This window comes from Schistocerca nitens, chromosome 4 (genome assembly GCF_023898315.1).
Source record: "Schistocerca nitens isolate TAMUIC-IGC-003100 chromosome 4, iqSchNite1.1, whole genome shotgun sequence".
Classification (NCBI taxonomy): Eukaryota; Metazoa; Arthropoda; class Insecta; order Orthoptera; family Acrididae; genus Schistocerca; species Schistocerca nitens.
Genome location: NC_064617.1, coordinates 895,867,025 through 895,879,634, shown reverse-complemented (window position 1 = coordinate 895,879,634; position 12,610 = coordinate 895,867,025).

Genomic DNA, 12,610 nt, shown 5'->3' with positions numbered 1-12,610 from the left:
CATAATTTTCTGTTGCTAGTAAAATTTCAAGGACAAATTCACTGACTAGAATTTTGTTTTATGTAACTCCTTTTGAGTAGACATCCACTTTGAAATACTTAGCAACCATAGAATTAAATTTTCACTCTGCAGTGGAGTGTGCGCTGATACGAACTACTTTTTTTTTTTTTTTTTTTTTTTGTAACGGACGTCAGACGACATCTATTGAAGTTCGTTGTTTTTTTTTATTACAGAGGTCATCCAGCCCTCTGACTGAACACGCTGAGCTAACTTGCCGGTTCATCTGAGCTACCCAAGCACGACTCACGACCCATCCTTAAAGCCAGATCTTGTCTCCTACCTTCCAAACTTCGCAGAAGCTCTCGTGCAAGACTTGCAGAACTAGCACTCCGGGAAAGAAAGATATTGCGGAGACATGGCTTAACCACAGCCTGGGGGATGTTTCCAGAATGAAATTTTCACTCTGCAGAAGACTACGCGCTGATATGAAACTTCCTGGAGAATTAAAACTGTGTGCCGGACCAAAACACGAACTCTACCACCTGCCGCCGAAAGGCAATGGTCCCGAGTTCGAGTCTCGGTCTGGCGCACCGTTTTAACCTGCCAGGAAGTTTCAGTTATCAGTCACAATATCCACTAAGCAGTGGGACTGCGCACATATTCATAGATCAATACACACAAAAATAATACACTCTTCTTTCATTATTTTGACTCACTTCTGTAGAGATATTACATCAGTTTTTATCTATCAGTTCCTAAAGCTGATATATGAATTTGTTTTTAAATAATCATTATCGCTGGCTACACGAATCTTGATGCTTTCCTGGACTGCTGCTGCCTCCAAGCGCTCCGTTGTTCTTGTCTTTCTCTGTGTAGTTCTGCAGCTGAAGATAGGTGGGCTAGACAGATCGGAAAAATGTCTGGCACGGTACTTGAATCAAGCCGCGGTTTCCAAAGTGAAGCAGTTAACGATTTTTGCGTCTGTGTCTGATTCTTTCCAGATAATATCGCTAGCTTCTAAATGCCTGTGACAACCTGAAAAACGAGGAGTGGAGTAGATTAATCGTAATATATTCAAGCCAAGCAATCTGGCAGACACAAGTATACCACAATCTATATGATGCATTACTAAATTACATTCAAAATAAAACTCACCACTGAATAATTAGTAACTGCGAAATCCCCCCTCGGAATTGAATGAAGCCATTTCTGTCTCGTCACATCGTCTTCAGGAAATTTGAAGACATGGACCTTGTTTCCTGCTGCGTAATTTCCATTACCTTTCAGTACGCAACACTTTATAACCCTGTTGAAGATGAAATTGCATAACCGGATATTATGTTGCGCAAACTCACACAAACAAAGCTTAGTAAGACACAAGATGATCCCTATGTGCTGGCCGGAGTGGCCGAGCGGTTCTAGACGCTTCAGTCTGGAACCGCGCGACCGCTACGGTCGCAGGTTCGAATCCTGCCTCGGGCATGGATGTGTGTGATGTCCTTAGGTTAGTTAGGTTTAAGTAGTTCTACGTTCTAGGGGACTGATGACTTCAGAAGTTAAGTCCCATAGTGCTCAGAGCCATTTGAACCATTTTTGATCCCTATGTACTTGAATAACAATTTCGTAACCATCACATAGCACAACGGGTTTTTTATACTTCCTAGCGTAAACTTTCCCGTCGCCAGAAACTGCGTCACGCCACTAAGTTTTAATTTTGTGAAAGTAGACAGCGTACAGTTTAAATCAGAGCATTCTAGTTTGAATATTTATCTCGTGTAGTAACTTTTCGGTAAACAGGGTTTCTAATACCAGGTATCTGTAAATACATCAACTTCAGTAGAGAAATTTATTTCTGTTTAATAGTTTGCGGCCTCAGAGTACAGTGGGATAATCTGCACGGCAGTGTATAGTGTTACTTTATTCTCCTTTGGTATGTTTTGTATTCATTTCAAATTCAGTAGCGCCATTTGAGACTTTATCTATTTCATACACATTTATTTCATTATTTCATCAACAGTACAGAGTAACCCACTGACTTGAAATGTAAGGTGGGTCGGAAGCTTCAGAATCTAACAACAAACACTTCTCACTATTACAATGTTATTAGTATACAGTTGTTAATGCTTTTTTTAAACTAATATAAAGAACATAACATACAATAATATCTCTAAGGCAACAGTGAATTGAGTGCTTCATAGTTGTTAAAATGGTTCTAAATAATTTGTTTCTGCCTATTTGATGAGAATATAATTTATACAATGCAAAAGTCAAAGAAAAATAAAAAGTAAAATGTAATACAATGAGTGTGGGGAAAATAATTGCAATATGTAGAGGGAAGTGATATACTATATCTGGATGTGTAATATAGCCTGTATAGCATGTTGGTTGGTAATGGCCAATTTCTACCTATTTCAGGTGAGAAAGTCTCGGTAGAACCTCGAGCTTTTCTCTTTTGAAATGGTTTGTGCCTATGTATGTTTACTGTGTTTGTGTCTATTGGTATATTGGGAGTGTTACACGTCAGGACACTACATGATATTCAGCAGCTGTTTGTCCTACTGTTGGTAGTTGCGGTATATTCTGTGTGATACCTTACATACATGCACCTGGTATTATACAGATTGAATACTGACTGAGCATTTGATACATGGAATACATGAATTTTAGCTTTACATGAGAAATACGCATATGATTGTAAATTTGTTAGTAGAAATAGAATGTAGTTCATTGCCACCTGAATGCATTGTTCCTTAAATAACTTAATACATTACATTTTTAGTTTTATACATACTTTATACAGAAAATACATTTGATGTAGAAAATTAATTCATTGTAGCTTTAAATAGAGAAGAGAATATACTTCTCTCTATACATAATAAGACGAACAATACATTACTGCTTGTGTGCAGTATACTTTAAAGACTATGCAATATGTCGTTGGGGAGTAGGAGCCTCGGAATAAAATTTCTTCGAGCCTTCTCCTCCCAAGCGACATTACGTTCTTACTAGAGTCTTAGTATGTGGTGTCGGTGTTTGTTTTATGATTGTTACTGCCTGTTGTGTCGTTTGTGACTCTCTTGTGGCATGCAGTGTCTTGCATTGTTGGTTTGGGTCCCTTACGTGTTAATCACTTCTGAATCATGTTCACTTCGTGTGTTGGTTCCTTTCTCGGTTTCGGAATCTGTGGTCGTGCTTGTGTCCGCCCATGTGGTTTGTTGTGTTGTTTGTGCTTGTCTGCGCCTCCTTCCATAAGGGTTTAGGCGCTTGTATTCTTCATGCAGTGTGTTCGATATATTATCGGCTAAGCTATTTATTGTGTTCCAATCATCGGGATTACGTATTATTCTGGTAATGCCACTGTCGTTCTGTATAGGTCTCACTTGAGCAAGCGTGTTGCATAGCAGTGCCACATGTTCCGGTGTCCCAGTTTTTCCGCAAACGCATATTTCATCGTTAGTTAGTCATATGTGGTTTAAATGTACCGGATACGGTCCGTGGTCTGTCAGGAAATGGACCATCCCCCGGCTTGGGCCGACATGTTTCAGTTGCAATCTTTGACGTACGAGCCGGCGCTTCAGTCCGGAACCGGGCTGCTGCTGCGGTCGCAGGTTCGAATCCTGCCTCGGGCATGGATGCGTGTGTTGTCCTTAGGTTAGTTAGGTTTAAGCAGTGTAGGGGACTGATGATCTCAGATGTTAAGTCCCATAGTGCTTAGAGCCATTTGAACCATTTCACGTACGTCCGGAAGGAAAGAGTGTACTCGGCGACCCTTGTCGAATGCGTCCCACTCTCTCTGCCATATTTGAATCCTCCACTGTTTCATTTGTGTTTTATTCATAATGTTGGTTCCTGTAATTTCGGTGACTTTATCGACCCTGTCCTTCTTAAGCCAGTAAAGTGCAGCTCTGTACCGTATTGTTACGTCTATAGGGCAGGTCCCCATCACAACGCAAAGTGCCTCTAGTGACGTGGTGTTGAAGGCTCCGCTCATTCTCAGGAGTACACTACGCTGACCTCGTCTTGCAATTGTCTTGTTAGCTTGTATGTTCAGTTTGTGAGCCGAAGCACTTGCGGCGAAGCATGTCATGGATTCATATATCGCAATGTGGTAGGTCCTTATCGTTTTAATAGGTAATTTTTACTGACTTGTGTTGAGTCTTGCTAGTTTGCGCATAATTTTGGAGGCTTTGTCACCTGTCAATTTGATATGAGAGTTAAATGTATGTTTTTCATCAAGATGCAGTCCTAGATAACGTGTGGCTTGCTTCCCCTGTATGCTTGTATTGTCTAATTTTAGAATTGGATTCCTCTGTAGTGTCCCTCTGAGCAGTAAATATACAGTTTTGTTGGGAGCGATTTTTAATTTATTTTCTTTGCACCAAGTGTTAATTTTCTGAAGCAGGTGCGTGCCTTTTGTCTCTAGTGCTGCTCTCAAGTTGGCTGACACCACTACTAGCAGGTTATCTGCGTATGCCACCAGGCCTCCTACTCTATCGTCACCGTCCAGCTTGTTCAGCAAGGGCTCGACTGCGATAGCCCAGAATAATGGTCCGCAGATCGAGCCCTGTGGACAACCCTTCGTTATTCTCTTGACAACCTTGCGTTTACTAGCCCTCCACTCAGCCACTCTGCCTCTGCAGTAGTTGAGGAGGCTATTGTAGAAGGAAGCTGATAGCCTCATTTCCCTTAAGGGGCTCCGGAAAGGCTCAAAATCATGAAAAGTTCAATTTTTACTTTTTTGCGTTTTCTGAATCTGCAGACTATTACCTTTTAATAGATATATAATTTATTCAATTCCGAAGGCTACAACTATTTTTAAATTTTTTTTGAAATGTGTTCTACATGGGCGTGACCCACTGTTGCGCTGTTGAACTGCTGTCAAATGGTGTTATTATTAACGTCCGTGTTCATCAGGTACATTTTAGTGATGTGAGATAAAGTATGTGTTGTGGATAACCTGTGATGGTTCAATATATATCGCTGGTGTGATTGTCGTTTGTTTCATGTTTATTTACTCTGTCGTTATCTCGAAAATATTCGTAATTAATTCTGTTTCTTGAGTCTCTGTTTTGTTGAAGTATAATAATGAGTAAAAGTAAAGTTATTAGAAATCCTCTGAAGGCTTTTAAGAAAAGGAGAAATGTTGGAAAGCCAAAGGTATGTGTTATTACTGTAAACAATAAAGACGATGAAAATCCCCAACATAGCTTGTGTCCCAAAGAAGAAGACAGTTGGTGTAAATATAACAAAGGACTGCTAACTGGTGAAGTGTACACTCATAAGCATAGTCTGCCTCATGCAATAATGGAGGTGATAAAACCTATTTTCAGAGACTTAGCAGCACCTGAACTGTTGAAAAAGTGTATTCACGGAAAAACTCAAAACCCCAATGAAAGTGTAAATAGTGTTATATGGTTGAGAATCCCCAAGACTGTGTTTGTTGGAATAGAAACACTTCACTTTGGTGTGTATGATGCTGTTGCGACTTTCAATGATGGCAACATTGTAAGGTGCAAGGTATTCAGAAATATGGGAATGAAGATAGGTTCTAACATGGTACGAGCGATGCTTGCTTTAGACAAGGAACGCCTTCGGGTAGCAGACAGGGCTGTAAAGAGTCTAGAAATAGAAGCAAGAGTAAACAGGAGGAGGAACAAGAGGAAGCTGGAGGAGGAGTTTGCAGAGGATGAAGATAATCCATCCTATGGACCTGGAATGCACTAAAAAGTTAATCCAATCTTTGTCGCTCGATTCCCAAAACTTTTATTTTCTCATACTAATTACATGTTTTCTTAGGATCTTCCAAACATATTTGTTTCAAACTTTCAGTAAATGTTACACAGTACCTTCTGCATAATTTAACACAGCCTTTTTCCAAAAAACTGTATATTTTTGAATATATAAATAAAAAATGCAAAAAAATGTTGTGAATTTTCATTACAATTGAAAAAAAATCATCTTTAATAACTGAACTAAAATTTTGTAAAATCCCTGTGGTAAGTTGTAGCCCATATTCCAATAAATAATCTGTAAAAAGTTCAACTTCCTACCTCAAATACTTTGTGAGGAAAGATGTAATTTATAAGCGTTATTTTAACATTGCAAGTATAGGGCGTTCCGGAGCCCCTTAACTTGTCGGAGCGGGACGGCCACCACAGATTGTCAAAATTCCCGGCTATGTAGATTAGTATGGCTGCCACGCATTTGTCACTGATGCTATTTGTAACTGTCAGTGCTTGGTTAAAGGCGTGTTCTATTGATGTACCTTCGCTGAAGCCGAACTGATGGGGCGTTAGTCCAAGGAGGCTTCTGTGCGATTGTAAGCGGTCACACAGGAGCCTTTCCTGTACCTTGCCGTGACTGTTTAAGAGTCAGATCAGTCGGTACGTTTTCGGGTCTGTTGGCTCTTTGTCTTGTGATTTCCTGATTATTACTTCATTAGCAGTTTTCCAGAGGTTTGGGATTCTGCCTGTTAGTAGTGCCTCGTTGAACATGGTAGTAAGAGAAGGTGTGATTTGTGTTACTGTTTGTTTTAATGTTTCTGAAAGTATTTTGTCTGGGCCGGGTGCTTTTCGGTTTTTAAGCCCGCTGATTGCCGTAAGGACTTCTTCTTGTGCGAATGGCATGGTTACACTGTCACTGATGTATGGTCGCCTCATGCTCTGTCGTAGGCCAGCGTGGTGTCGCTGGTCTTGTGTGGGGTCGTCATCTGGGAGGAGCCTGTTCAGAAGATATTCTGCTGTGCTTCTTCATCCTCTGGTGATTGTGCCGTCAACTTGTTTTAGTGTTGACAGAACTGTCGGTGCCTTAACTCGTTCTGTTTCTGTTTCGAAGGGTTGTTCCGAGATGTCGTTCTGTAGCTGGGTTTTGACGAAACTTGTCGAGTAGTCTTGCCTTGTTAAGTTGTTTTTGGTATTTCTGTTTAGCGTCACGATACACGTCAAGTCTTTAAGGAGATGTCTCCTCTTGTTGGTAGTACTTTCTTTTGTCCCTTAATCTTTGCCAGTTCTGTCGACCACGGTTGTTTCTGTCCCCACCAATTTTTTGCCCGTGGTATAGCTGCTTCCTGTGCTCTTTGTAGGACCACTGTCAGTACATGCGTTTTGTAATCTATACTGCCTTGAAGAGTGTTTAGTGACGATGCCTCAACAATATCTAGAACTTTTTGCCAGTCGACTCTTCCTATGAGTAAATGCTGCTGTTCGTGGTCCATCTTATGCGTATTGACAAATCTGTCTGTGATTATGACGATTGCGTTGGGGTCGCTGTGCGTGGCTCTACCCAATACCCTCCATGTGTCGACTAGTGGAAGAGATTTTACGTTCCCTAGAAAAAAGGTCTATGTTACTTAAACCACTGGCTTCTCCTCGGTAGGTAGGTGGCTGACCTTCCCTATTCAGTATGAAGAGGTCGCATTCATTTAACACGTCAACCACTGGTTGTCCTCTGTCGTCAGTAATATCTGAGTTCCACAAAGGGGATTTTGCGTTGATATTGGTTAGAATGAGCAGCCTTTTTCTTTCTGAGTGTTGTGCAATGTCTTTTATTTTGTCAAAGAAAGGTTCTATATCATACGTGTACTGAGCGTAAATAGACAACATGAGCCATACATCCTGTAGGTCTGTTATTTCTGCTGTGGCGATGTGTTCAGAGCAAAACTGGGTGATCTGTGTTACTACAAGGTTTTTATTAACTACTGTTATCGCGGCTTTCGCATTTGGTGTTCCTGCTATTGTGATGTAATGTAAGGGGAGCCCTGAAATCTTCCCGCCTCGCAGAAAAGGTTCCTGAACTCGTACATAGTACGATATGGCTCCTGACTGTGCTTGTTGTGAGCAGACACAAGAAGAGTTGGCCACTGTCCGTAAACAGCTGGAAGCTGCGTTGGCTACCTTCGACAAGCTTCTACCTATTGCTCAAAGTTGCGGTGACGTCGGGTTGCCAGTGACGAGACCTGCGACACTTTTGGTGCCACTGGAATCCCCTGGTGATCAGAACGTCTGACATCTGACATCTGACCGGTCCGTCCACACTCCAGAGTGGGTGGCAGACAGTGGTGGGTTCGCGTGTCACCGGGCGGAAGGCGAAAGAGAGAGCAGGCCGTGCGGCTGGCTCCCTACGTCTTAGCAACAGGTGCGAGGTGCTACCCAGTGTTGATGATAACTCTGACCCAGCACTGGAAGCATCTCCTGTTGGGCCAGCGGTTGATTTTCCTGCCCAGTCCGGACAAGTGAAAAGGTCGGGTATGCCAGTCATTGAGAGTTCCAATGCTTGGCGGCTGATGGAGCCCCTCGGGGAGACAGAAGGCATGGCGGGAAAGAATTCCAGTGTGCATTCGGTATGTTTGCCGGGAGGTCTCACCCGTGATGTGGAGAAGGCCATGCCGGTGGCTATCGAGCACACTGGGCGCAACCGGCTGCATGTAGTGGCATATATCGGCACGAATGACGCCTGCAGTTTGGGTTCTGAGGCCATCCTCGGCTCCTTTCGGCGGCTGGCTAAGGCAACCAGCAACGCACGCTGGGTGCAGGCTAAGCTGTCTATTTGTCGCATCGTACCCAGGGTGATCGCGATCCTCTGGTTTGGAGCAGAGTGGAAGGTCTAAACCAGAGGCTCAGACGAATCTGCGACGGTATCGGATGCGAATTTCTCGACCTCCGCTATCGGATGCAAAATTGTAGGTTTCGCCTTAATAGGTCAGGCGTGTACTACACGCAGGAAGCGGTTACTAGGGTAGCGGAGTACGTATGGCCTGCTAAATCAGCCACAGTGAACTCTGAGAATCTTGGTCCTCGCAGATCAGAAATAGAAAAGATTAATATGATTTTAGTGATCTCCAGGAGCATCCATGGGGATGTCCCAGAATTAGTATCGCTTACTGTAGGTTATACTGCATAGATAGTATTGGGAACAGAAATCTGGTTGAAGCCTGACGCGGTCTAAGGCGCTGCAGTATGGACTGTGCGGCTGGTCCCGGCGGAGGTTCGAGTCCTCCCTCGGGCATGGGTGTGTGTGCTTGTCCTTAGGATAATTTAGGTTAAGTAGTGTGTAATCTTAGGGACTGATGACCTTAGCAGTTAAGTCCCATAAGATTTCACACACATTTGAACATTTTTTTTAAGCCTGACGTCAATGACAACGAAGTCCTACATTCAGACTGGAATGTTTATCATGAGTATAGGTTAGTCGCCAAAGGTGGTGGCGTGTTTATTGCAGTAAAAAAAAATCGATAAAATCTAGCGAGGTTATCATGGATTCCGAATGTGAATTAATTGCGTGAAATAAAGTATCAAAGAATTGTCAAAAATGGTGATCGGATGCTTTTATAGACCACCCGGGTCAGGATCTGTAGTTTTAGAGCGCTTCAGACAGAACTTGCAGAACATCAAAAGTAATATTCCTGATCATGTAACAGTGGGTGACTTCAACTTGCCAGGTATAGTTTGAGAGTATTATGCCATCAAAACTGGTGCCAGAGACAGGGATTTGTGTGACACTGTTCTGGATGTCTTGTCCTGAAAATTACCTTGAGCAGATAGAGAAACAACTCGTGAGGGTAACGTCTTCGACCTCCTGGCAACAAACAGACCTGAACGTACCGAATCAGTTAACGTAGGGGAAGGTATCAGTGATCATAAGGCTGTGGCAGCATCTATGACGACAGGTCCTACAAGGAATGTTAAGAAAGATAGGAAGATATATTTGCTCGGCAAGGGTGACAGGCTACAAATTTCAGAATATCTCAGCAAATCAAAAAAATTCAAAGGCATCGTTCAATATGCCCTAGACAAGTATGTTCCGAGTAAGGTTTTAAGGGATGGGAAAGATCCACCATGGTTTAACAAAAAAATGGTTCAAATGGCTCTGAGCATTATGGGACTTAACATCTGAGGTCATCAGTCCCCTAGAACTTAGAACTACTTAAACCTAACTAACCTAAGGACATCACAAACATCCATGCCCTAGGCAGGATTCGAACCTGCGACCGTAGCGGTCGCGCGGTTCCAGACTGAAGCGCTTAGAACCGCACGGCCACACTGGCCGGCATGGTTTAACAGCAGTGTTAGAAAAGCGCTACGTAAAAAAAGAGCACTTCATCTCACATTCAGGAGAAGTATAAATGTAACTGACAAACAAAAGCTGAACAGCGAAAATGAGTGTAAGGAGAGAAATGAGAGAAGTGTTCAATGATTTTGAAAGTAAGACGATGTCAACCGACCTGAGTAAAAACCCTAAGCGAGTTTGGTCGTATGTAAAAGCAGTAAGTGACTCAAAATCATATACTCATTCTCTCAGCGACCACATCGGCACCGAAACTGAAGATAGCGGAGAGAAGGCCGAAGTACTGAATTCGATCTTCCGAAGTTCTTCCACCGCGGAAGGTCGTAACACTGTCCCTCCTTTCAACTGTCGTACAAACATCGAAATGGCAGATATATCACAGGTCTGCGACATTAAAATTGTTTCAAATTTATTAAGTGATTTTTATTGTGTTTTCAACGCTAATTTCTGAAGAAATAGTGAACACATTCCATCACGTACAGTTATTTCACAAACTGCTTGTCTAGTTTTAGCTTTTTTTGATATTTCAGTACTCTAGTGAGTTTGAATTTTGATTTTTAGGATCTCCATAAACTGTTATTTAGCCGTTTTTATACTAGATATACGTAAAACAAAGAGTAATTAGGAGAAACCAGCAGTATTTTCATGTCAGTGCCTGTCTGTTGCGCTGCCCCTTCCCCCGTCAACACCAAGCAGTGAGCTTCTACTATTGTCCTTCAGTTCACAGTACCTCTTCACTCTGTGCTGTTCACGTGTTGTTCTTACTAGTGCTTTAAAGTAGTGACTGTTTTCTTGTGTTGTGAAGTTGTTTTATGGACAGTGGACAGTGGCTACCAGAGAATGTATAAACTCACCAGATTGCTTCTGCTACATTTGTGGTAACTATACCGTTAAAAAGCAACATAGAAACATTTCCAATTTTGTTGAAAAAGTATATTTCGCCTATTTTGGTATAAAGTTAGGCGATCAAGATAAGCCTTAGGCCACACACAAAGTTTGTTCAGTGTGTGTTGAAGAACTGAGGCGATGGTTTCAACGTAAAAGCAGTCCTTACGTTTTGGAATACCAATAGTTCGGAGGGAGCCCAAAAATCATAGTGATGACTACTACTTTTGATCTTGCAGCGTACGGGGTTTCAATTTGAAAAATAAAAAGGATATTTCTTACCCTAAAATTCAATCAGCCATTCGCCCTGTTCCTCATGGATCTGAAGTACCAATACCCTCTCCTCCAGATTCTTTTGATGATATAGATGATCACGAGCCATTGGCTCAAAAAAAAAAAAAAAAAAAAAGGTTCAAATGGCTCTGAGCACTATGGGACTACCAGAGGATGTATAAACTCACCAGATTGCTTCTGCTACATTTGTGGTAACTATACCGTTAAAAAGCAACATAGAAACATTTCCAATTTTGTTGAAAAAGTATATTTCGCCTATTTTGGTATAAAGTTAGGCGATCAAGATAAGCCTTAGGCCACACACAAAGTTTGTTCAATGTGTGTTGAAGAACTGAGGCGATGGTTTCAACGTAAAAGCAGTCCTTACGTTTTGGAATACCAATAATTCGGAGGGAGCCCAAAAATCATAGTGATGACTACTACTTTTGATCTTGCAGCGTACGGGGTTTCAATTTGAAAAATAAAAAGGATATTTCTTACCCTAAAATTCAATCAGCCATTCGCCCTGTTCCTCATGGATCTGAAGTACCAATACCCTCTCCTCCAGATTCTTTTGATGATATAGATGATCACGAGCCATTGGCTCAAAAAAAAAAAAAAAGGTTCAAATGGCTCTGAGCACTATGGGACTTAACATCTATGGTCATCAGTCCCCTAGAACTTAGAACTACTTAAACCTAACTAACCTAAGGACATCACACAACACCCAGTCATCACGAGGCAGAGAAAATCCCTGACCCATTTGCTCAGCAAGGTGATAGTGAAGAAGACAGAGACTGCTACGATCCTGGAACAACCGATCCCATTCCATTCTCACAATCTGAACTGAACGATTTAGTTAGAGACCGAAGCCTTTATAAAGAATCGGCAGAGGTTTTAGGATCTACATTGGAAGATAAACATATGTTGGCTCTGGGTACGTCCTTTTCTTGGTATCGATCGAGGGAAAATGAGTTTGTATTTTTCTTCTCTCAAGAAGGTCACATGGTGTTTTGCAATGATGTTACTGAACTTATGGCACGTTTCCAAATAGAATATGCTCCTGATGAGTGGAGACTTTTATTGATTCTTCAAAAAGAAGCCTTAAAGCAGTACTTCTACACAATGGCAATAAGTATGCTTCTATACCAGTTGGACACTCGGTTCACTTAAAAGAATGTTACGAAAACCTTGAAAGGGTTTTAAGCAAACCCTGCTATTCAGACCACAAATGGATACTATGTGGTGATTTAAAAGTGATTTCCATGCTGTTTGGTCAACAATGTGGCTATACAAAGTTCCCTTGCTTCCTCTGTGAATGGGACAGTAGAGACAGAAAGCAATACTACATAAAAAAAGCTTGGCCCTTGAGAAAAACCGTACAGGTACA